We start from the raw sequence: 21,325 nt of genomic DNA, 5'->3' as shown, positions 1-21,325 counted from the left end.
TCTACTAATTCTTCCCGGTTTGTGAGTAGCAGGTCAAGAAGAGCTCTGCCCCTAGTTGGTTCCTCCAGCACTTGCACCAGGAAATTGTCCCCTATACGTTCCGAAAACTTCCTGGATTGTCTGTGCACTGCAGTATTGCTCTCCCAGCAGATATCAGGGTGATTGAAATCTCCCATGGGAACCATGGCTTGCGATCTAGTAACTTCCGTTAGTTGCTGGAAGAAAGCCTTGTCCACCTCATCCCCCTGGTCTGGTGGTCTATAGCAGACTCCCACCACCCCATCACCCTTGTTGCTCACACTTCTAAACTTAATCCAGAGATTCTCAGGTTTTTCTGCAGTTTCAGACCGGAGCTCTGAGCAGTCATACTGCTCTCTTACATACGATGCAACTCCCCCACCTTTTTTGCCCTGCTTGTCCTTCCTGAACAGTTTATATCCATCCATGACAGTACTCCAGTCATGTGAGTTATCCCACCAAGTCTCTGTTATTCCAATCACATTATAATTCCTTGACTGTGCCAGGACTTCCAGTTTTCCCTGCTTGTTTTCCAGGCTTCTGCCTGGGAAACAAGCAGATGTCAGGATAGAGCTCATTCTCATAGAATATCAGGGTTGGAAGCGACCTCAGGAGGTCATCTAGTCCAGCCTCCTGCTCAAAACAGGACCAATCCCCAGTTTTTGCCCCAGATCCCTAAATGGCCCCCTCAAGGATTGAATTCACAACCCTGAGTTTAGCTGGCCAATGCTCAAACCACTGAGCTGTCCCTCCCCCTTCTGACTCTGCTTACACACAAAAAGCCAACCAGGTGCTCCCTCATAACGTTTCGCCCATTGATCTGGGCACTCACCTGGGCGGGCTACGGGATTTGCCAGCTGTCAAGGGCATGCCCTAATGGCTGGGCTATGGGATAGTCAGATGTGGGGCTCCCTCAGCCTGCTGTTGATTAATAATGAAAGAAAGAGAGCATAAACATGGGCCTGACTCTAGCCTGGGGGTTAGCACACTCACCAGGGAGACCCAGGAGCCTGTCCTCCTGCTCCAATGCCTTTTTAAAATTATTTATCCAACATGTAACTGCTTCAACAGGAGAGACTGGGAGACTCCCCATCAGACTAGCCCAGAGCCCCGCGTACTCACCAGAGAGGTACCAGGTCCACAGTCAAACCCTTTCTCCCCTGCAGCTGCTGAGGGGACTTGAACTGGGGGTCTCTGAGAAGCCGTAAAGAAGGGCCGCCACTGCCTGTGAAGCAAATGGTGTCGGCACCTACCCCCACAGGCAGACTCACAGCTGAGAGTCCTAAGCAGAGGGAGGTGCAGTCCAGATGTAGGCACCAACCTCCGTGAGAGGCGAATGGTGGGGCTCCGTGCTCCCCTCGGCTTGGCACCTCCCAGAGGATCGCTGAGGTAAGGAGAGGCCTAGGATGCTGGCTTTTGTGAATTGCAGTCTAGGTGCCTGTCTCCCGCTGTGCATTCGGGAGCCGGAGTGCCGCCTAACCTAGGCTTTATGAATTCAGGGGATTTTTAGGTGCCTAAAACTTAGAGATGGCACCACTGGGGGCCACTGCACCTAGGTTTGTTTGTGACTGTATCCTGAAGTGGTTAGAGTTGGTGTGATCCTGGGCCACAAACCCAATGACTGTGCTGACTATGCGTGAGATCAAACAGAAAACTAGACAGGTGTTTAGGTTGCAAAATCAAGCAGAAAGTCCAGAAATGCCAGAATACGGGTTCCCAGGCAGCCTTAACTCTGCCCCTGTGTGCTTCAGTCACATGATCAGACACTTCCCCCCCCCCCCCTCAGGCAACCTGCCTAATTCCACTGCTTAGTATTTTTTTATCTTTCTCATTCAGCACATGGCTTCTTGCCGCCACCCAAACACTGCACAAGCTGCTGAATTGCCTTAAGGGTATTTCTGTGCATGCATCACCACAGCTCAAATGTCTTGCAAAGCTGCATGACTTTGGCCTGGATGCACAAAAGGAGATAGGTGCCTATGGCCCTGTTTTAGGTGCCTAAGTTCCAGTTTGGTAATCAGTGTGATACATAAAACTCCCACTGACTCTAGGCGGAACCTAAATTCACTTGGCCCCTAAGATTTCAGTAAAAGTTCCCTCCACACCTATGTTTCTGCCTCTGGACATGTGCAGTGCAGTCGTCCATGGGCTTATCTCCCACCTGAGCTGCCAGATCAGGTCTCAAACTGGGGTAAGCCAGGGATTCAGCCCTGTCGCGTGAAGGGCCTGATCTGGTGGGTGTTCTCAGAGACTGGCTGACAGGGTGCGCCCCTCAAGCAACATCACACAAATCAGGGTGAAAACTTCCCTCTTAATGCTTAGTCCAGTGGTGAGGGTCCTCACCGGTAATCATGTGGGAGCCCCCCTCTGGCTGAATGGGAGAAGGGATTTGAACAAGGATCTGACACCCCTCATGGAAGTGCTCGAAGCATCAGGCTCTGGGCTATTCTGCTGTGGGGCACCCTCATTCTCACTGGTTGAAGTTGTTGCCTGCTGGATAAATAATGAAAGAACTAGTGGAGCAGGGGCCCTGGATCCTAGGGCTCCAGGCCGTGGCCTTGCAATGATTCAGAGAAAGGTCAGGCCATGCAAAAGTTAAGGCTCTCATAGCTACATTGATCTGGGCATGACAAGTGCTGTACCTGCCAGATAGGATTGCCAGGTGTTCAGTTTTCAACCAGAACGCCCGGTTGAAAAGGAACCCTGGTGGCTCCTGTCAGCTCCTCCACCTAGGAGCCAGGAGGACATGCTGCCCGCTTCTGAGAACCACCTGAGGTAAGTGCCACCTGGAGCCTACACCCCAAACCCCCTCCCACACCCTAACCCCCTGCCTCAGGTCAGAATCCCCTTCCACACCCTAATTCCCTCCCAGAGCCTGCACCCGAATGCCTTGCCCGAGCCGAGCCCCCTCCTACACTCCAAACTCCCTCCCAGACCCTACACCCCACACTCCCTCCCACACTCTGAACCCCTTGGCCCCAGCCCAGAGCCCCCTCCTGCACCAAAACCCCTTATCCCTGGCCCCACCCCAGAGCCCACACCCCCAGCTGGAGGCCTCACTCCCTCCTGCACCTCAACCCCCTGCTCCAGCCCAGTGAAAGTGAATCAGGGTGTGGGAGAGTGAGCAACGGAGGGACAGGGGTTGTGCCGTGGGGCAGGGGCGGGACAAGGGTTTGGTTTTGTGCGATTAGAAAGTTGGCAACCCTACCACCAGGCTATGGAGGCATGCTCATGGGGGTGAGCTCTGTCTGTCTCTTACTTTCTTAAAGAGTCATTTGGGCCAGAGAAAGCGAGTGCAAAGACACAAGAATGCCCCGGTAGCATAGTGGTTAGAGCTTAGTGGTGTAGCTATAAAAGCCTTAACTTTTGCATGGCCTGACATCTCTCTTTAATACTGCAAAGCCAGAGATCTGTACGTTCACTTTACTGGAACTCTGCACCATGTTATAGAGGCTGAGTGTGTATAAATGCTGGGCCCACTGTATTGCATTGCATTGATTTTAAATCCTTTCTTCAGTGGACTAGCCCCTCTTTCTGCTCAGTGCTGCCCTCTGAGATGCCCACTTATCTGCAGGAAAGGGAAAAGTTCATTAAATTCCCTAAGCACTGATTGCTTTTTCCAGAGTAAGTCGCCTGTTCTGCTCTTCTGCCATCTGAATAAGAATGGGATGCCGACACCAAAACAGCTCCAATTGTTTTATTATGGATAAAGCTCTTCCTGCATAATTCACCAGTTGGGCTAGCTGGGTGTTTGGGAGATATTTATAGACACTAGAAATTTCACCCGCTCAACTCAGCCTTTTGAAAATCATCGCAGCTAGGATTCGGATGGGAAATGTTACAAGAAACTCGAGAGCAAATCATTTGGTGCTTTAGGAGAAAAAAAACTATGTGTTTTCCTAACTGTGTGGCTTTAAAATAGGTAATTAAATGCAGCTGGCCAGGCTATTCACTGGGAGTAATGCATTAGTCTAAGGTGGGCATCTGCTGGGCATGAGCTGTGCATGGCTCTTCAAGGCAATTGCTTGCATAGAGCTATCCTGCCCACCTCCCTCCCCACTTTGTGGAGCCTTATAGGAGTGGAAGGAACTGAGTGGTGGCTAGGGCCCTGCTCCCATGTACATCAGGGAGGGCTGAGATTCAAGCCCTGGCTGCGGTAAAGAGGCCTTCGGCTCTGAGCCACAGCAGTGCTCCAGGGCAGCTGGATCAGAGAGCCCAAAAGCCGGGACTAAAGCATTCTTGTGACTGGGTGTACCAGGCCCTTTGAGGCCCCTTGATGGAGGCCTCACAGGCCTACCACACCTGTAGCCAAGAACGAAGCAGTGAAGATGGGTCCTCCAGGCCTGCCTAGAGAGGCTGCAGGGAAGCAGCCAATCAGAGTGAAGCAGGCCCAGTTAAAAGGTGCTGCAGGGGCAGAGTAGGGCACTTGCTTGTTGTGACCAGATGGGTAAAGGAGGAGTAGAAGGCTGTGTGACACCACAGGTAGAGACAGGACTGTGGAGCTCTCCAGGTGCAGAGGCCTGGGAGGGAGAATCCTGACTAAAAGGGGGCAGAGACTGTCACACAAGCTCCCCAAGTGGAGGCCTGGGAGAAGACTCTGAGGAAACAGGACTGAGACTGAGAAACTCTCCAGGAAAGGACACCTGGGAGAAAGCCTGCTTCAAACGGGAAACAAACAGAGGACCCAAAAAGGTGATGAGACAAAGTGGGAAGCAGCTCAGGAAATGCAGTTGCAGCAACTATTAAACAAAGCAGCATGTGGCTGCTATTTGTAGGGTCCCTGAGTTGGGACCAGGAGTTGTGGGCAGAGCTGGACCCTCACTGGCCACTAGGGAAATGGCTAAGCCGCAAAAGGGGGATAAGACTCAGTACTAAAGGCCCAGAGATGGGGATATGTTGGACTTTGTGTTGGACTTTGTTACCCCAGAAGGGGTTCATCCATTTTAGATTTTGTGTGACTTTGCTGGAGAGCTGAGCCAGAGGACCCGCCCATTGAGGGCAACAGAAGGCACTGCAAAAAGAGAGAGAGTACAGTTTCACACCTACCCAACAGGAGGCACTCATGGGAGATGAGTGTGTCCCATCAAAGTTCTCTGTTGAGGGGATCTAACTGTGCAATCATCTCCCAGAAGAGATCAGGCCAGTCCAGTATCTGGGTGGCTTCAGGAAACACTGCAAACACCTCCCTCTTGGACAAGGCTGCGCCATAAGAATGATACCCATATACTGATACCGCCTCCCACCCCCGAGCCCTGACCCTCCTTCCACTCCCAAGGCTGACCCCCCAGCCCTTTTTACCTCCAAAACAAACCACACAAAAAAAGAAAATTTAATAAAATCTTTTTTTTAAAAGGACAAAAGACCCAACCATCCTCTCCCATGAAGTGTTTGGAATGAAAAATGGAGAAGAGCCAGAAAATACGTGAAGTGCCCTAAGGACTTTGCTCTTGCTATTGATTTTACATAGACAGCTCCCAGCTACTATGGTGATGCCCAGCAGTATAAAACCCTCCCACAAATGATCACTGTCTGTAGTCCATGGGCATTCCTTAATGGTCTGTGCTAGGTTTTTCCCCCACACAGGGAGCAGCCATTTACTCTCAGCCTGAGTGACTTTTACGTTCGACTAAGAAAAACAACAAAAGAAGAAAAAGAACAAAAAAAGCTCACGAAAGCTTATGCTCTAATAAATTTGTTAGTCTCTAAGGTGCCAGAAGTACTCCTTTTCTTTTTGCGAATACAGACTAACATGGCTGCTACTATGAAATCTAACAAAAGAAGACAGAACAAAAGCAAAATTTCCACTAGAGCTGGCTAAGAAATGGGGTTTCAGCACTGTGAAAAATGTCAAGTTTTAAGGTTTCCAACACAAATCAGTAGCTCCGGGAGCTCAGGAGCCATGGGAGGCAGGTGGGCGGGCGGGCTGGCCAGGTTTCCTCTGAAAGTTTCAAGAGAATCGCCACATTCCCCTGTAATGTTTGAATTCTATCGAATACGCTCTCTGTAATGCTGACAGAAAACATTTGCCCAGCTCTATGCTCCATGGTGGGTGTTTTGCTCAGCCACAGGCTCGCAGAATGGCACCTGGCTCTGCAGATAGCAGCTTCTCAGAAACGTACAGGCATAGTACACAGACCTCAGTGTCCATCTCTACCTACACTGTGGTTTGTCTCCCCAGCACTGAGCTGGCCTGCGGCTGCCCTGGGTATTTGGTGAGATTACTGCCCAAGACAATCATGCTTTGTACCCAGCTGCTCACGGCTTCAGAAGGTTGCAGTACGCGGAGTCAGCTTCCCATTCATTCATGCGGCACCCTGGGGTTATTGGCTGAATGCAGGAGATGGGTGATGGCTAACAAGCGTTTGGATTTCCCCACCCTCCTGGGGCAGCAGGGAGGCCCAGAGGGAGGATGGAGCCTGTGGTTAGAAGGCTGGGAGGCCCTGATGCCTCTATGTGTGCCGTACCTGAACAGAGCATTGGTGCATGGTGCTGCTCATTTACCCAGCAGCACTTGCTCTGGTCATACAGAGCAGCTGGGGATCAATCAACGCTCACAGAGCTTGAGAATCTCCAGCTGGGCTCTCTCCAGACAGGGTCACTGTCATAAATATAAAGGGAAGGGTAACCATCTTTAAATCCCTCCTGGCCAGAGGCAAACCCTTTCACCTGTAAAGGGTTAAGAAGCTAAGATAACCTTGCTGGCACCTGACCAAAATGACTAATGAGGAGACGAGATACTTTCAAAGCTGGAGGGGAGGGGAGGAACAAAGGGTCTGTCTGTCTGTGTGATGCTTTTGGGGGAACAGATCAGGAATGCAGCTCAGAACTCCTGTAAAAAGTTAATAAGGAATCTAGCTAGAAATGCGTTAGATTTCTTTTGTTTAATGGCTGGTAAAATAGTTGTGCTGAATGGAACATATATTCTGTTTTTGTGTCTTTTTGTAACTTAAGGTTTTGCCTAGAGGGATTCTCTATGTTTTGAATCTGATTACGCTGTAAGGTATTTACCATCCTGATTTTTACAGAGGTGATTCTTTTACTTTTTCTTTAATTAAAAGTCTTCTTCTGAGAACCTGATTGCTTTTTCATTGTTCTTAAGATCCAAGGGTTTGGGTCTGTGTTCACCTGTACAAATTGGTGAGGATTTTTATCAAGCCTTCCCGAGGAAAGGGGGTGTAAGGCTTGGGGAGATATTCTGGGGGGAAGACAGCTCCAAGTGGGCTCTTTCCCTGATCTTTATTTAACATGCTTGGTGGTGGTAGCATAGGATTCAAGGACAAGGCAAATTTTGTACCTTGAGGAAGTTTTTAACCTAAGTTGGTAAAAATAAGCTTAGGGGGTTTTTCATGCAGGTCCCCACATCTGTACCCTAGAGTTCAGAGTGGGGACGGAACTTCACAGTCCCCATTAGGGAAATTCTCTATTGCTATTGCTTTTACATGGAAGATGCCCAAATACTACAGCACTGGGTGGCAGGATAAACCCCTAAGCTATAGGCACAGTGTTGTGCAGCTCAACAGACCCAGTGCTCTGGAGAGCTCCCAGCTCAAGTGTGGAGGTGCAGTGTCACACAGAGCTTGGACAGCGTTACCATGCTGAGACACCTGCCATAATGCAAATATGACAGCCACCATCTTGCCCAACACCAGGGCTGAAAGCCTGGCAGCTTGAGCTAAGGGTACCAGCTCTGCAGCATGCCTGTGTCCTGTGTGGCTCGGGCTAAGGGGAGACACTGCACAGGCCTTGCACAGACCAAAGGCCTTACACAGACATTTTCAAGCCTGCTCCAAGATTCAGTTCAGGGTCTGGTCAGTTCATCCATCCCTACTGCATTCCCGGAGCCACGGGGTCAGAAAACACCTGGAGCCTTCTGGACACTACTGGAGACCAAGAGGAAATGAAGGTGTCGTCCCTTTATGAACTGCCATGAAAGAAGCACGCAGCCTTTGCCTGAAGGGAAGGGTGCTTTCAGAGGGGGATCAGCCAGCTGCCAGCCAAAATAACTGAAGCACCTTACACTTGTCAGAGCCAGGCAGCACTGGAACAACGTTAGACAAGTTAACTGCTTGAGTCTGCTGCCAAATGAAAATTAAGATGTACCTGTATGCCTGTGGGCTGTAGGACCTGCATTGTGGCCTGTTAAAAGGCCTGGTGGCAACAGGCCCCATGTGCCCATTTGGTACAGGAGTTTCCATTGTTTAAAGCAGATTTTATTGTGCTCTGCTTTGTCCAGTTTGGTTTTCAAGCACAGAGGAAATGAATTTCAGTGCCCTTGATTCTAAGGACCAATTCTCTGTGTGGGTGTCTCCATTTAATACTGGTTTGTACAATGTCACCTTTATGGCACTGTGTAATCCCTGAGCTGAGTGCATGTAGCACTAAAACTGTTTCAATTGATTTGCCTTACTGACATGCCTATGACAGATCCACTACAGTGCCAGGCGTTCCAGTCCCCTGTACTGCAGCTACCAGGGCAAAGCAAGGCTTGTAAACAGCCTTAGAGCCCATCAGGCACTTGACAGTGAGGGAATGCGGTATTTGAGGCTACCCGAACAACTTCAATTCAGCCCCCTCATGCATCTAGCCTGGGCACTGCATGAGGCGTGGGTCCTATGGAAAAAACTGGTACGTGATCATGTCACTAAAGCTGTCTCTGGGTGCATATGCAAAAGGGGGTGGGGGGTGGGGCGGGAATTAAAGTTGTATGAAAATCTGTAAGTCTGGCATGTCCTAACTTCTGAGAGCTTTAGCAAAAAGAAAAGGAGTACTTGTGGCACCTTAGAGACTAACAAATTTATTTGAGCATAAGCTTTCGTGAGCTACAGCTTTAGGTTACAGCCTAACTAACAGGGGGTTTGCATGTAATTTCTTAGGAACTTTTTTAAGGAAAAAGGTAAAATCCAATCTTATTGTGTATAACCCCTCCTCCTGTAGCACCAGCCAAGTGTCAACCCTCTGTCTTCAGCAGAGGCTGACACCATTGGCAGCACTAATGTCATTAACTACTAGCAGGAGATAGGTTTTACCCCCCTGTGGGGATGGACTGCTAGGGACAGCGTATTCTTTTTCTCCCCAGCCTAAGCGTTGGGGGAGCTCCTATCCCATGTGGTGCCACTGGCCACTGGGCCCATGTATGGGGTCCAATGGTCAGCCCAGCCCAGCTTTCTCACCCTACAGCTGCTCTGGCAGCTCCCAGGAGTTCACTGTGCAGTGTATGCTTCCATTATATGGAGCAGCTTTGGGCATAGTGTGGGCCTGGCTCTTCACAGTGTTTAAGTCAATTATTACATGTTGACAGGCTGCCAAAATTTCCCTAAGGAATGAAAGCAAGAGCTGGGAAATGGTCATTTTCAAAAATTTATCTCAGCAAATGCTGAACAAAATGTCATGGGCCAAAGAAAAGGTACTTCTCTAGTCTGAGAGCTTTCTGCCTGCTAAATCTCAAAGGCCTGCTGCAAACAAGGGCAGTGCAAGAACTTTTCAAAGAAAAAGCGACAAGAATCCTGTATCATGGAAAGCGTTAGACAATCTAAATATAGGGGTCACCCTCCCCACACAGTACAATAGATCAGCAACCATTTCTCAAAGAGAGACGAGAGGCATGGGTAAAGGTATGAAGGGGGTGAGGGTATGAAAGGGGGAAGCAACCCCGCTGAATCAAGGACTGATGGACAGTGGTTTTGTTTAGGGACAAATTTAATACAATGCTTAATGAACACATTATAAATCCCATTGGTAGCCAGCCCATAGTGATGTTTAAATAAGTGTACAAAACCAGCCATAATTCATCAGCTCCAGATGCATTTCCTTTATCATAAGAATGGCAGAATTAGCACATGTAATTAGAACTGGGTTATTAGATTTGTGCGGTTTATTATGAATGGTTTCTGAAATGGCTATAATTGGTCAAGCAACTCGACAAATGCATTTACTTTGTTAAGGATTCAGAGTAGCAGCCGTGTTAGTCTGTATTCGCAAAAAGAAAAGGAGTACTTGTGGCACCTTAGAGACTAACAAATTTATTAGAGCATAAGCTTTCGTGAGCTACAGCTCACTTCATCGGCCACTCTATACGGCTAAATTCAGTGCCTTGCATAATCACAGGTTTCAGAGTAGCAGCCGTGTTAGTCTGTATTCGCAAAAAGAAAAGGAGTACTTGTGGCACCTTAGAGACTAACAAATTTATTAGAGCATAAGCTTTCGTGAGCTACAGCTCACTTCATCGGCCACTCTATACGGCTGTATGTATTATGTGATTATGTGATTATCACACTGTGATTATGCAAGGCACTGAATTTAGCCGTATAGAGTGGCCGATGAAGTGAGCTGTAGCTCACGAAAGCTTATGCTCTAATAAATTTGTTAGTCTCTAAGGTGCCACAAGTACTCCTTTTCTTTTTGCGAATACAGACTAACACGGCTGCTACTCTGAAACCTGTGATTATGCAAGGCACTGAATTTAGCCGTATAGAGTGGCCGATGAAGTGAGCTGTAGCTCACGAAAGCTTATGCTCTAATAAATTTGTTAGTCTCTAAGGTGCCACAAGTACTCCTTTTCTTTTTGTTAAGGATTGTGCACTTTATTTGAAATGGTTTCTTGCAGAGATAAGACCTTCAGGGAGCCATGGGCAGCCCTCATAACACAACAAGCAATGGCTATGCCTATTGTGTGGAGGAATGGTTTGGGGCTATAAAGCATGTGTGAAGCATTAACATGTCTGGGGCCTGTTTGCAGCCTGTTTACCAACATGCAACGTCTCCAGCATTCATTGTTGGAAACTCTCAGCCTATTCATCAAGATTGTTACAGAAAGCTTCAAGGGGTGGATTGAGAGTGGGCTAGTCCAGGGTGAGTGGATTAGCTTCCTAACTGCAAAATATTGCCCTTTAAAGCATTGAGTGGGGCAGAGCTGGTCTGGGGAGCATATGTTGCAGTGGATCCCACGTGGGATTCACAAAGTTACTGAGGTGCCTAAATCTCAGACTCAAGTGTGGATTTAGGCACCTCAGTCCAGTTTTAGGCTCCACTGTGATCCACAAAACTCTCGCCAAACCCCAGAGGCACCTAAACTCTCTTGTGCTTAAATTTGCATGGTAAACGATCCCTCAGTACCTATGTTTCTACCTCTGGGGATGAGCACTGCTGCCTGTCCTTTGGTGTCTGGACACCCATCTCCTGCCTAATCCCAGAGCAATCCATAAATCAGGGGAAGAGAGGCATTTGCCTAACTTGTGTGCAGGGCCCAATCTGTTAGGCATGCTGGTGTAACACCAAAAGTACCCAGTCGGGATCGAACCTAGGACCTCTGGAGCTAAATGCCTGAGCCTCTAGTTCATGAGCTAAAAGCCACATGGCTCTTAGCTAAGGCTGTAGAGAAGACTCATTAATCTCTCTCTACATGGTCTCGGTGCCACTACATGGGATAGACCATCACACCCAGAAGGTGTGTGGCTTACACTGGGAGGCTGCTTACTGAAGTGAGTCCCATTCGAAAGCTTGCTGGAGGAGCAAGCAATGGTGGTAGTGCCCTCCTTATGACTTTTGGCTCAGTGGTGAGAGCGCTTCTCTGGAGCATGGGAGACCCAGGTTCAATTCCCCTCTCTCCCAGAGAAACAGAGAACAACTATGTAGCGTGATGGTTAGGGTAGACATCCAGAGGTGAAGGACCCAGCATTTTCTCCCTCCATTCTTTAATTATTTATTCATACTGGAGCAGTTTCAACCCAACAGACTTGGGGAGCCTTGCATCAGAACATCTCATAACTCAGTGGTTAGAGCAATCTGCTGAGAGGCAGAAGGCCCTTGTTTAAATCCTTTCTCCCCCAGGCAGAGGGGGTAATTGAACTTGGGGGACCCATAACCCAGGCAAATGCACTAACTTCTGGGCTAGATGTGATAGGTAGGCCCTGGTCTTTGCCTCCAGCCGTTTTGTGTGGCCTGAGATAGGAGCCTAAGTCATTCTCACTAAAAATGGCATAGGTGCCGGAACTGCCTGGCTCCAGGAGAGGGGTTCCTGTCCATGGATCGCTGGCAGAGCTAGGCGCCTCCTTGCAGCTGGGACATAGGCACCTATGTTGGAGAGAGAGAGGTGGGGTTTTGGACTCAACCCTCCCCTCAGCATCTCCTATTGGCTAGCTTAGGAGGCTCCCTGCCTAGCATGCTAGTCTTTATGCAGCACGGTCTGTGAGGTGCCAGTCTTGCCCCATTCGCTGTGTAGGAGCCTGGAAGCCCAGCTCAGGCTCTGGGAATCCCATTCTTGTTCCTATGATTTTCTTGTTAGACGTTGTAACTTGTAAGGATCTCAATAGCTACGTCCCTCTTGGCGCTCCGGGCCGCAAGCGTCTGCAATGGCTCCACCAGGGTGCAGCATGAATTAAAATGAGCCATGGCCCAGGAACGAATCACTGTCATAGACAATATTGTCATAAACTGCTCAAGGGGACATTTCTTCCTAAACGGGGGTGGGCGGGGTTGAGGTGAGGGCAGGGCAATGTTTACAACAACAGGTGTGAGGCGAGGGAGGGTAGAAGATGTTCTTTTATAAAGGACAAGGGGCTACAATCAAGGCTGGGGCAGATTCTCTGCCTTGCTTCACCTCCATGGCGCATTCAGGTGACGTGAGGGGAGCAGGACTGCCTACAAACAGACCCACACTGGGTCTCTCCTGCCCTCTCTTCCCCCAGTCAATAGTACTGGGATGTGTTGGGGATGGGGGCGGGGGGCGGGAGGAGGGGCAAGGCTAGTACTTGCTGTACTCTGGCTTTTCCCCCACTGGTGTATGGTCTCTGGGGGTCTGCTGCCATCTGGCACAAGTTAGAGCAGCCCCAGGTTGGGCTGGCACCAATACTCAGGGAGTGTAACTGTTTGCTGAGTCTCAGCCTATTCTCATTTCTCCTCTCCTGGCTGCCCTAGGCATACACAGAGTTTGGGGTTGGAGGAGGGGAAGGAATGGCATTGTGCCCCCATACTGCAAGCCTCAGAGGCAGGCAGCCTGAGTGTGCAATGCAATGAGTTTTGCAGAGAAGGAGATGTGCTGCTCCCAGTTTGCACCCTTGAGGCAGCGAGTCAGAATGTTGTTTATAAATAGAGTGATTAATGGGTAATTAAGATAAGAAAGGGCGGTAAGGATATTTCCTAAAGTTAAATGATCTGATCCAAGCTTGGTGAACTGCAAAAAGTAAAAAGAAAAGGAGGACTTGTGGCACCTTAGAGACTAACAAATTTATTTGAGCATAAGCTTGCATCCGATGAAGTGAGCTGTAGTCTCTAAGGTGCCACAAGTCCTCCTTTTCTTTTTTCGGATACAGACTAACACGGCTGCTATTCTGAAACCTGCAAAAAGTAAATAGCCTAAATGATAGAAAGTAATTGTAGTTTTTTTCTATATCTGTTTCAATTGTTGTATTCAAGAAGTGGCAACAAAGTTACTAATATCTTTCTTTGAGACAATAACTGAGTTTTTAGACAAAGGAAATGCAGTAGTTCTAATCCAGTGGTTCTCAACCTTTGCAGACTACTGTGCCCCTTTCAGGAGTCTGATTTGTCTTGAGTACCCCCAAGTTTAATCTCACTTAAACACTACTTGCTTACAAAATCAGACATAAAGTAAAAAAGTGTCACAACACATTATTACTGAAAAATTTATTACTTTCTCATTCTTACCATATAATTATAAAATAAATCAATTGGAATATAAATATTGTACTTACATTTCAGTGTATAGTATATAAAGCAGTATAAACAAGTAATTTTCTGTATGAAATTTTAGTTTGTACTGACTTCGCTTGTGCTTTTTATGTAGCCTGTGGTAAAAGTAGGCAAATATCTAGATGAGTTAATGTACCCCCGGAAGACCTGCTGGTAGACACATACCTGTGGTTGAGAACCACTGATCTAATCCACCTGGATGACAGTAAGGCATTATTACAGTTCCACATGAGAAATTATTACTTAAATTGGAGAAGATGGGGATTAATATGAGAATTGAAAGGAGTATAGGGAACTGGTTAAATGGAAGACTACAGTGGGTCATACTAAATGGTGAACTCTCAGGCTAGAGGAAGGTTACTAGTGGAGTTCCTCGTGGATGAGTCTTGGGACTAACCTCATTTAACATTTTTAATACTGACCATGGCATAAAAAGTGGGAGTGTACTAATAAAATTTGCAGATGACACAAAGTTGGGAGGTACAGCCAGTACAGAGGAGGACTGGAATACCGTACAAGAAGATCTGGATGACCTTGTAAATTGGAAGAATAGAAATGGGATGATATTTAATCATGCAAAATGCAAGGTCATGCATTTAAGGACTAACAACAAGAATTTTTGCTATAAGCTGGGGGCTTATCAGTTGGAAGTGATAGTGGAGGAGAAAGAGCTGGGGAACTTGTTGATCATTGGATGACTATGAGCCATTAAGGTGATGCGGCTGTGAAAAGGCTAATGCAGTCCTGGGGTGCGGCGGGCGAGCTATTTCCAGCAGAGACAGGAAAGTGTTAGTACCATTACACCCGGCACTGGTGAGGCCTCACCTGGAATACTGTGTGCCGTGCTGGTCTCCCATGTTTAAGAAAGATGAATTCTTAAATAACTGGAAAAGGTGCAGAGAAGGGCTACTAGGATGATCTGAGGAATGGAAAACCTACCTTATAAAAGGAGACTCAAAGAGCTTGACTTGTTTAGCCTAACCCAAAGAAGGCTGAGGGGAGATATGATTGCGCTCTATACATATATCAGAGGGATAAATACCAGGAAGGGAGAGGAGTTATTTAAGTTAAGCATCAATGTCAGACCTCAGAACAAATGGATATAAATTGGCCATCAACAAGTTTAGGCTTGAAATTAGGTGAAGGTTTCTAACCATGAGAGGAGTGAAGTTCTGGAGCAACCTCCCAAGGGAAGCAGTGGAGGCAACTGGCTTCAAGACCGAGCTTGATTAGTTGATGAAGGGGATGGTATGATTGGACTGCCTACAGTGGTGTGTGGCCCATCTGTGACTGCCTGTAGAAAAAATCCCCAACAGCTGGAGATGGGACACTGGATGTGGAGGGCTCTGAGTTACTACAGAGAATTCTTTCCCAGGTGTCTGCCTGGTGAGTCTTGCCCATGTGCTCAGGGTCTAATTGATCATCATATTTGGGGTCAGAAAGGAAATTCTCCCCCGGGTCAGATTGGCAGAGACTGTTGGGGGTTTTCATCTTCTCCTGCAGTGTGAGGCATGGGGTCACTTGCAGGTTTAAACTAGTGTAAATAGTGAATTCTCTATAACTTTAAGTCTTTAAACCATGACTGGAGGACTTCAGTAACTCAGCCAGTGGTTAGAGATCCATTACAGGAGTGAATGCGTGAAGTTCTGTGGAACCAGCCCCACTGCAGGGGTGGGTAGGAAGCAGGCATGGAGGTGGCACCCCTGGAATTGGCCCAGCTGTGGGGGTGGGAAGCACTGGGGCAGGCGACTCCCCATCCCGCCTCCCCTCAACAATGGGGTGATTCCACTGAGGAATGTCAGGGTGGCTTGGGGCTTGTTTTTCATCTACCCCCAAGCACAGGATCTGCTCATGCAGTCACTCCCCAGGACCACAAGCTGGGGAGCCCTGCACCCACCTTATGGCTATCAAGGAGCAGGGGTTGTTCCAGCCCTGATTTGTTAGTCTTTTTTAATATATCAGTTTGCGTCCTCACTAGCCAGAGAAATGCCCAGACCTTTCTGGGGGCTGTGTAGCTCTTGGCCTCCACACAGTCCTGTGGCACGCAGTTCCATGGGCTGATTGTGCACTGTACAAAGCAGTGTTTCCTTTTGTTTGTTAACTTGCTCCCCCATTTAGGTGGTGTGGGCAGCACCGAGCACCCCCTGCCGGGTCCTGTGCTCCAGGCCTGCAGCCCGATTTTTCAGAGCAGAACAATAGACACTCAACAGCCTGGTTGCTTATCTGAACTGATGGCACGAACCACAAGAGGTTCACTTGGCCGGCCTGTGAGAGGAGAGGCTGGGTGAGGCGAGTGCTCCTGCTGACTGGTTCAGCCAGTGACTGGTTTATCCTGCTGTATCTGGAGGAACAGTCTGTGCCCCACTCCAGCTGGCTGCTGCAGCCAGCTGCTGGAAATAGCCGGAGATCACACACAGCAGCAAAGCACGAACCTGGGAGTCGTTTTTAATGCTCTATCAAAGGCTGCAGAGCTGCCAAATTCCCTGCCCACTTTGGGATTTGTATCAAATCATCAGAGGGACACAAAGGGGGACACCAGCTAAGGTGGGGGGGGAATGACCTCCCCATGAGACCCACCATGTGAACCACCCCATGTGACTCCTCCCCGCCCCATCCCCAGCCCAGGCCCCTGCACTCTCCCCATCCCCTGTTACCTGGGGGGGGGTCTATCCTCCCACTGCATTGGGAAGGTTTGAGTGCTTCAGAAAAGGATCCTCAGAAGCCAGCATGCTGAGCCGCCTAAGCCAGCCAGGAGTAACATGCAGAGGACAGGGGTGGGGCTCAGGCCCAAATCCTGAAAGGTCTTTACAGTTTATCTCCCAATGATCTGGGCCTCTGGGCACCTTCCTCCACTGGGTTTCCCGCCTGTGAACCCTGTGCTGGAGTTCAACGCCTAAGCCAAGGGCAGCCCATTCTTGTGAAAGCCAAAGCTAGGGTAAGCCCATGATACCTACTAGCCAGGGCACTTCTAGGGGATGCTGGACACCTGGGTTTAGAGCCCTTCTGAGATAGCCCAAGGATGTGAACCCTGACCAGCGCTGAGTAGAGCTGTACTATCATCTCCTGAGACTTTCATGTTATGTCTCTATTAATGCAATCTAAAATTGCTTTTTTTTTTTTTTTGCAACAGCATTGCATTGCTGACTCATGTTGAGGTTGTGATCCACCACAACTCCCAGCTCCTTCTCGGCCACGCTGCTGCCAAGCCAGTTACCTGCCATTCTGTAGTTGGTTTTTCTTCTCTAAGTGTAGCACCCTACTTTGTCTTTTTTTAATTTCATTTTGTTGTCTATAGCCCAGTTCTCCAATTTATCAAGATCCCTCTGAATTTTAGCATTATCCTCCAAAGTCTTGGCACACCCCCCACCGCAGCTTTGTGTCATCTGAAAATTTGGATATGGATCACCACTTGCAGAGTGGCCTTACCAACATGGTAGTCACTCTGCCCACAGTTCCAGGCATCTGGTGCAGTCTGTAACTCCTTCCCACTTCCCCTGGGAGACCAGAGCCATTTTAAAATGTCCCTCCACTTGGAGCATGCCCTGCAGCTGTTTAGGGGTGGGCCATGTCTGGCCCAGTATAGTCCCATGCCTTGCTCTGGTTTAGTGTGGGGTCTGTAAACCCCATCACATATGGGCTGAGGTAAAACCCTCATTGAGCGTGTCAAGTGTGAACTCACCTTTCAATTAACATAACTTTAAGGATAAGCACCAATCTAGAGCAAAAGGAGGTTGTGAACCTGCCCAAGAGTTAGGACTGAGGGGTGGAGGGGTTTTGCTGAGTATTGTTTTGAGGACAGGTGAGTGCATGGTTTAGGGGTGGCGGCGAGTATGGGGAAAGCAAAACACACACAAAAATGAAGAACAGATCAGACAGAAAGAGAGTCAGAGACAGAAAGCAAGAAAGCCAAGGAGTAGCCTGTGAGCACAGTGCGATCCTGCAAAAAGCTAGAGTAACAGCTTTTGGGTCTGTTGGCTAAAGAGGCTTGGGGCAAGCTAAGAAACTGCTCACTTTGTTCCTGGTTCCTCCTGCCTTCAGAGAAGCAGGACTTTGTACATTCCTTGTAAATTAACAAGATTGCATCAGAGTAAATACTTATCACAAATTTCTCTGCCTAACTAGACCATCCTCAGGGCCCCGAACTTTAACTAGCTGCTCGGTCAAAAAGGGGCACTGTTGTGAGAAATGGGATCCAGCTTTCAAAGAGAGAGATTATGAGCTGGTATACCTGGGGAAGCAAGATTGAACAAACAGTCAAAGTATTTGCAGAAATCAGAAATGGCCAGCAATAATTAAAACAAGACCTGTGAAGAGTTGTGTTCCTGGCATATCTAGATATCAATGAGATCTTCCAGGATAAACTGGCAATGGACTAATTTATAGATACTCATCTGGACTTGGATTTGCAGATCAAGATCAGCCAAAGACACTCCAGGAAGCTGTGGAATTTGCAACAGAATTTGAATCTTTCTTTGTGGCAGTGTAGGGTGACCAGATGTCCTGATTTTATAGGGACAGTCCTGATTTCCAGAGCTTTTTCCTACATAGATTCCTATTACCCCTCACCCCATGTCCCGATTTTTCACACTTGCTATCTGGTCACCCTATGGCAGTGCATCAGAAGAGGAAGCAGCCACTGGTGAGGAGGATGGCTGCTGATCATCATGATCCTTGTAAGTACAATTGGTATGTGTCTAATATGTATGATAAAGAGGATTCTAATCTGGTTCAAGACTATATTGAACAATTAGAAAAACTGATAAATTTGGTTTATGAAACAAGGGAAATTGGCAATAATGCAAAAATTAAAGGAAACTGTTCCATTAAATTCTGGAACTATGACAAAATTGGCCACAAAAGGAGGGTTGTTCTAAATTTAAGGCAGGCCAAGACCACCACAATAGAAATATGAAGTGAACAGTCCAAAGTCCCTTCAGACATTCACTTGACAGGTGTTCTAACACTACAAAACACGAAGAGCTATTAGTCTTTCCAGAGTTAAGGTTGCACATAATTTCCATTGCAAAGGCCAACTTTACTTGCCCATCACTCCAGCTTTGGCTTGCAATATGCGTTGTGTCTGAAAATTATGAGATATAGTTGGAAGGCAAAGGAGGGAATTTCTGCAGAGTCTAAAGAAAATGTATCAAATTGTTCTTTATTTGTAAGTTATCAAAAATTATCATGATTGGACATGTCTTTTCTCCATGTTTCTTTGTCTCCTTCTAGCTCAAAACTAGTTTGGTCAGACTTTCCATATGTTCCATCCCAGGCACCGGGTCTGTTTATAGAAAATAAGTTGTAACTACATAAAGTTTGTAATAATTTTTGTTGTGTCTGGTTCGGAGACTTATCTTATCAATGGGTGGTTTTTAACGTTGACTTCAGTGACAGCAGGATCAGGCACAATATTGTACACCTCTTATGCTGGCTGGCTGCAGTTTAGCAAGCACACAGGGTTTTTGTTGTAGCCTGTATGCCAGAGACCTGTGGATTTTTTTAAAGATGTATGACCAGGGTTCTAATCCTGTTTTGCAAACGTGTTTAACTGGTATGGAGAGCTAATAGCAAACACAGCCCTGTTATAAAACTGTCCTGCCTATCCCTCTTGGGATTCCAAAGCATAAGAAAAGAAAACTCCCCATGCTTTCAAAGAGAGAGGTTCTTGTCTCCTTGACAACTAGAGTGCATTTGAAAAATGTTGATTAAAGTGAGGGTGGTTTTTTTTTTAGCTGAAAACACTTTAAAGTGACTCCTTTCTGATATTTTTGCAAAAAAAGAGTCAAATGTTTATTTGGGTCTGTCTGCACTGCAGTCGGAGGTGTAATTGCCACTCCGGTACACATGCTAGCCAGGGTCTCGAGCACACTTGTACAGCCTGCATCAAAGCCCATGCTTGCCAGAGCTCTCCTGTTATTTTTAGCCATGCTTGCATAGGTAAAGCTAGAGTGGTAACATCTGCCCCAGCTGCAATCACATCTCCCATAGCAGTGCAGCTACACCCTATGTATCCTTCTGTTTCTCCAACACATCTGTAGGGAGATATTGCCAATGCAAGAAGCAGTTTTCAAAGGAAGAAATACACAAATGTTTAAGGAATTACCGTCATATGAAAACTAGACATGATTCCCTGTCAGATAAATCAATGGAGAAAAATTGCTAGTGTCAGAGACTATTTTCTTCAATGAGCTCTCAACTGGTCAGTGAAGAAAAACACCAACTTTGTGACCTACTCTCCAGACGTTTGTAATGCCGTTCCCTCTCTTGTATCCCCCACCAAAATGACCCTGGGCCTAGTGGGAATGAGCATAAGATAATTTTCCAGAACCACTGACCGATGGAAAGTTTGTGACTTACCAAAGGTTATAGAGGAAGATTGTGGAAGAGGAAGGAACAGGAACCTGGTCTCTGAGGTGTTAGAGCAAAATCCCAATTCATCCTCATCTTCATCTATGTCCTCCACAAGCCCCACAACACACTGCTGAGGGATAGGATTGTGACAGCAGAGTGACAATATTCAGGACAGGGTGCTCACAGACAAACATTCTGACAAGAGGGACAAGAGTTTACTGTATTCTCTTGTTCTGGGGAGATCAAAAACATTTGTCAACATGCGAGTCTGGATAACTGGGTAAGAGCGATGGGTAAGAGACAGTTTGGGTTAAGAGGGTCTGGAATACAACAATGTGAATTTATGTGTAATTATTGAAATGAATGGCCAGTTTTGTCACCAGTCTGGAAAATCTGTACTTCAGATATTTACATAAAACATCTAGAGATCAGAATAGGGCTTACCGGCACAATGTCATTTTCTGAAATCCTGCCTCAGCTTTCTCCATTCCCCATTCTTACCCGATTTCAATGGCATTTGCATATAGTTGGGATGAATACCCTTTTACTGTGCTCTGTGTACTTAATGAGCTCTGGAGTTAATCAGATTATTGGTAATAAGAAACAGATTTAGAGGAGGTGGATTAGATAATTAGAGATAAATTGCTGTTTGTGGTGTCTCATTGAATGCTTTCTGTGGACTGTCTGAATTTGAAAAGCTAATTGAGTCATTGATTAATGAGGAAGGAATATGGGGGATGGCAGGGGCCCTGAGCACACTCCCCACCACCACCTGTTTGGAGAATGGCAGGGGTGATGCAGTGCAGTGGCTGACTTACTGGTGAGCATGTTGAATGTCTAACCCCAAGGAGCTGGATATTGGTCAAAAAGACCAGTAGTCATTTTATTTCCAAATTAGAATTGCTTGAGAATGTCGGGGTCGGTGGAGCTGCTTGGAGTGAAGGATGCAATGGGATGTCGCTGCCTCCTTCACCAGAACTCAGCCCTTCTCTCTCTGGGCACTTGGGCACTGGTCTACCCTGGGACACCAGGGACCTAATAATGCTGCTGCTCTCGACCCTTTGAAGGGTGTCTTCCCCAGCACCTACAGGCAAGAGAGGCCATTTAGAGACAGAGGCTGCTGTCCCCTTGCTGAGCCATTGCCCCCCTCCATGTTCTCATTGGCATTGTCTCCTTTGTCAGTTTATATAGGACACTCAGAACCAGCACAGAGTCACCCTGTGCTGGAGCAGGGACTGAGCATGGGCAA

This window comes from Dermochelys coriacea, chromosome 14 (assembly GCF_009764565.3).
Source record: "Dermochelys coriacea isolate rDerCor1 chromosome 14, rDerCor1.pri.v4, whole genome shotgun sequence".
In the NCBI taxonomy this organism is placed as follows: domain Eukaryota; kingdom Metazoa; phylum Chordata; order Testudines; family Dermochelyidae; genus Dermochelys; species Dermochelys coriacea.
The sequence above is the reverse complement of the archived record's forward strand: the minus strand, read 5'-3'. Positions refer to the sequence as shown.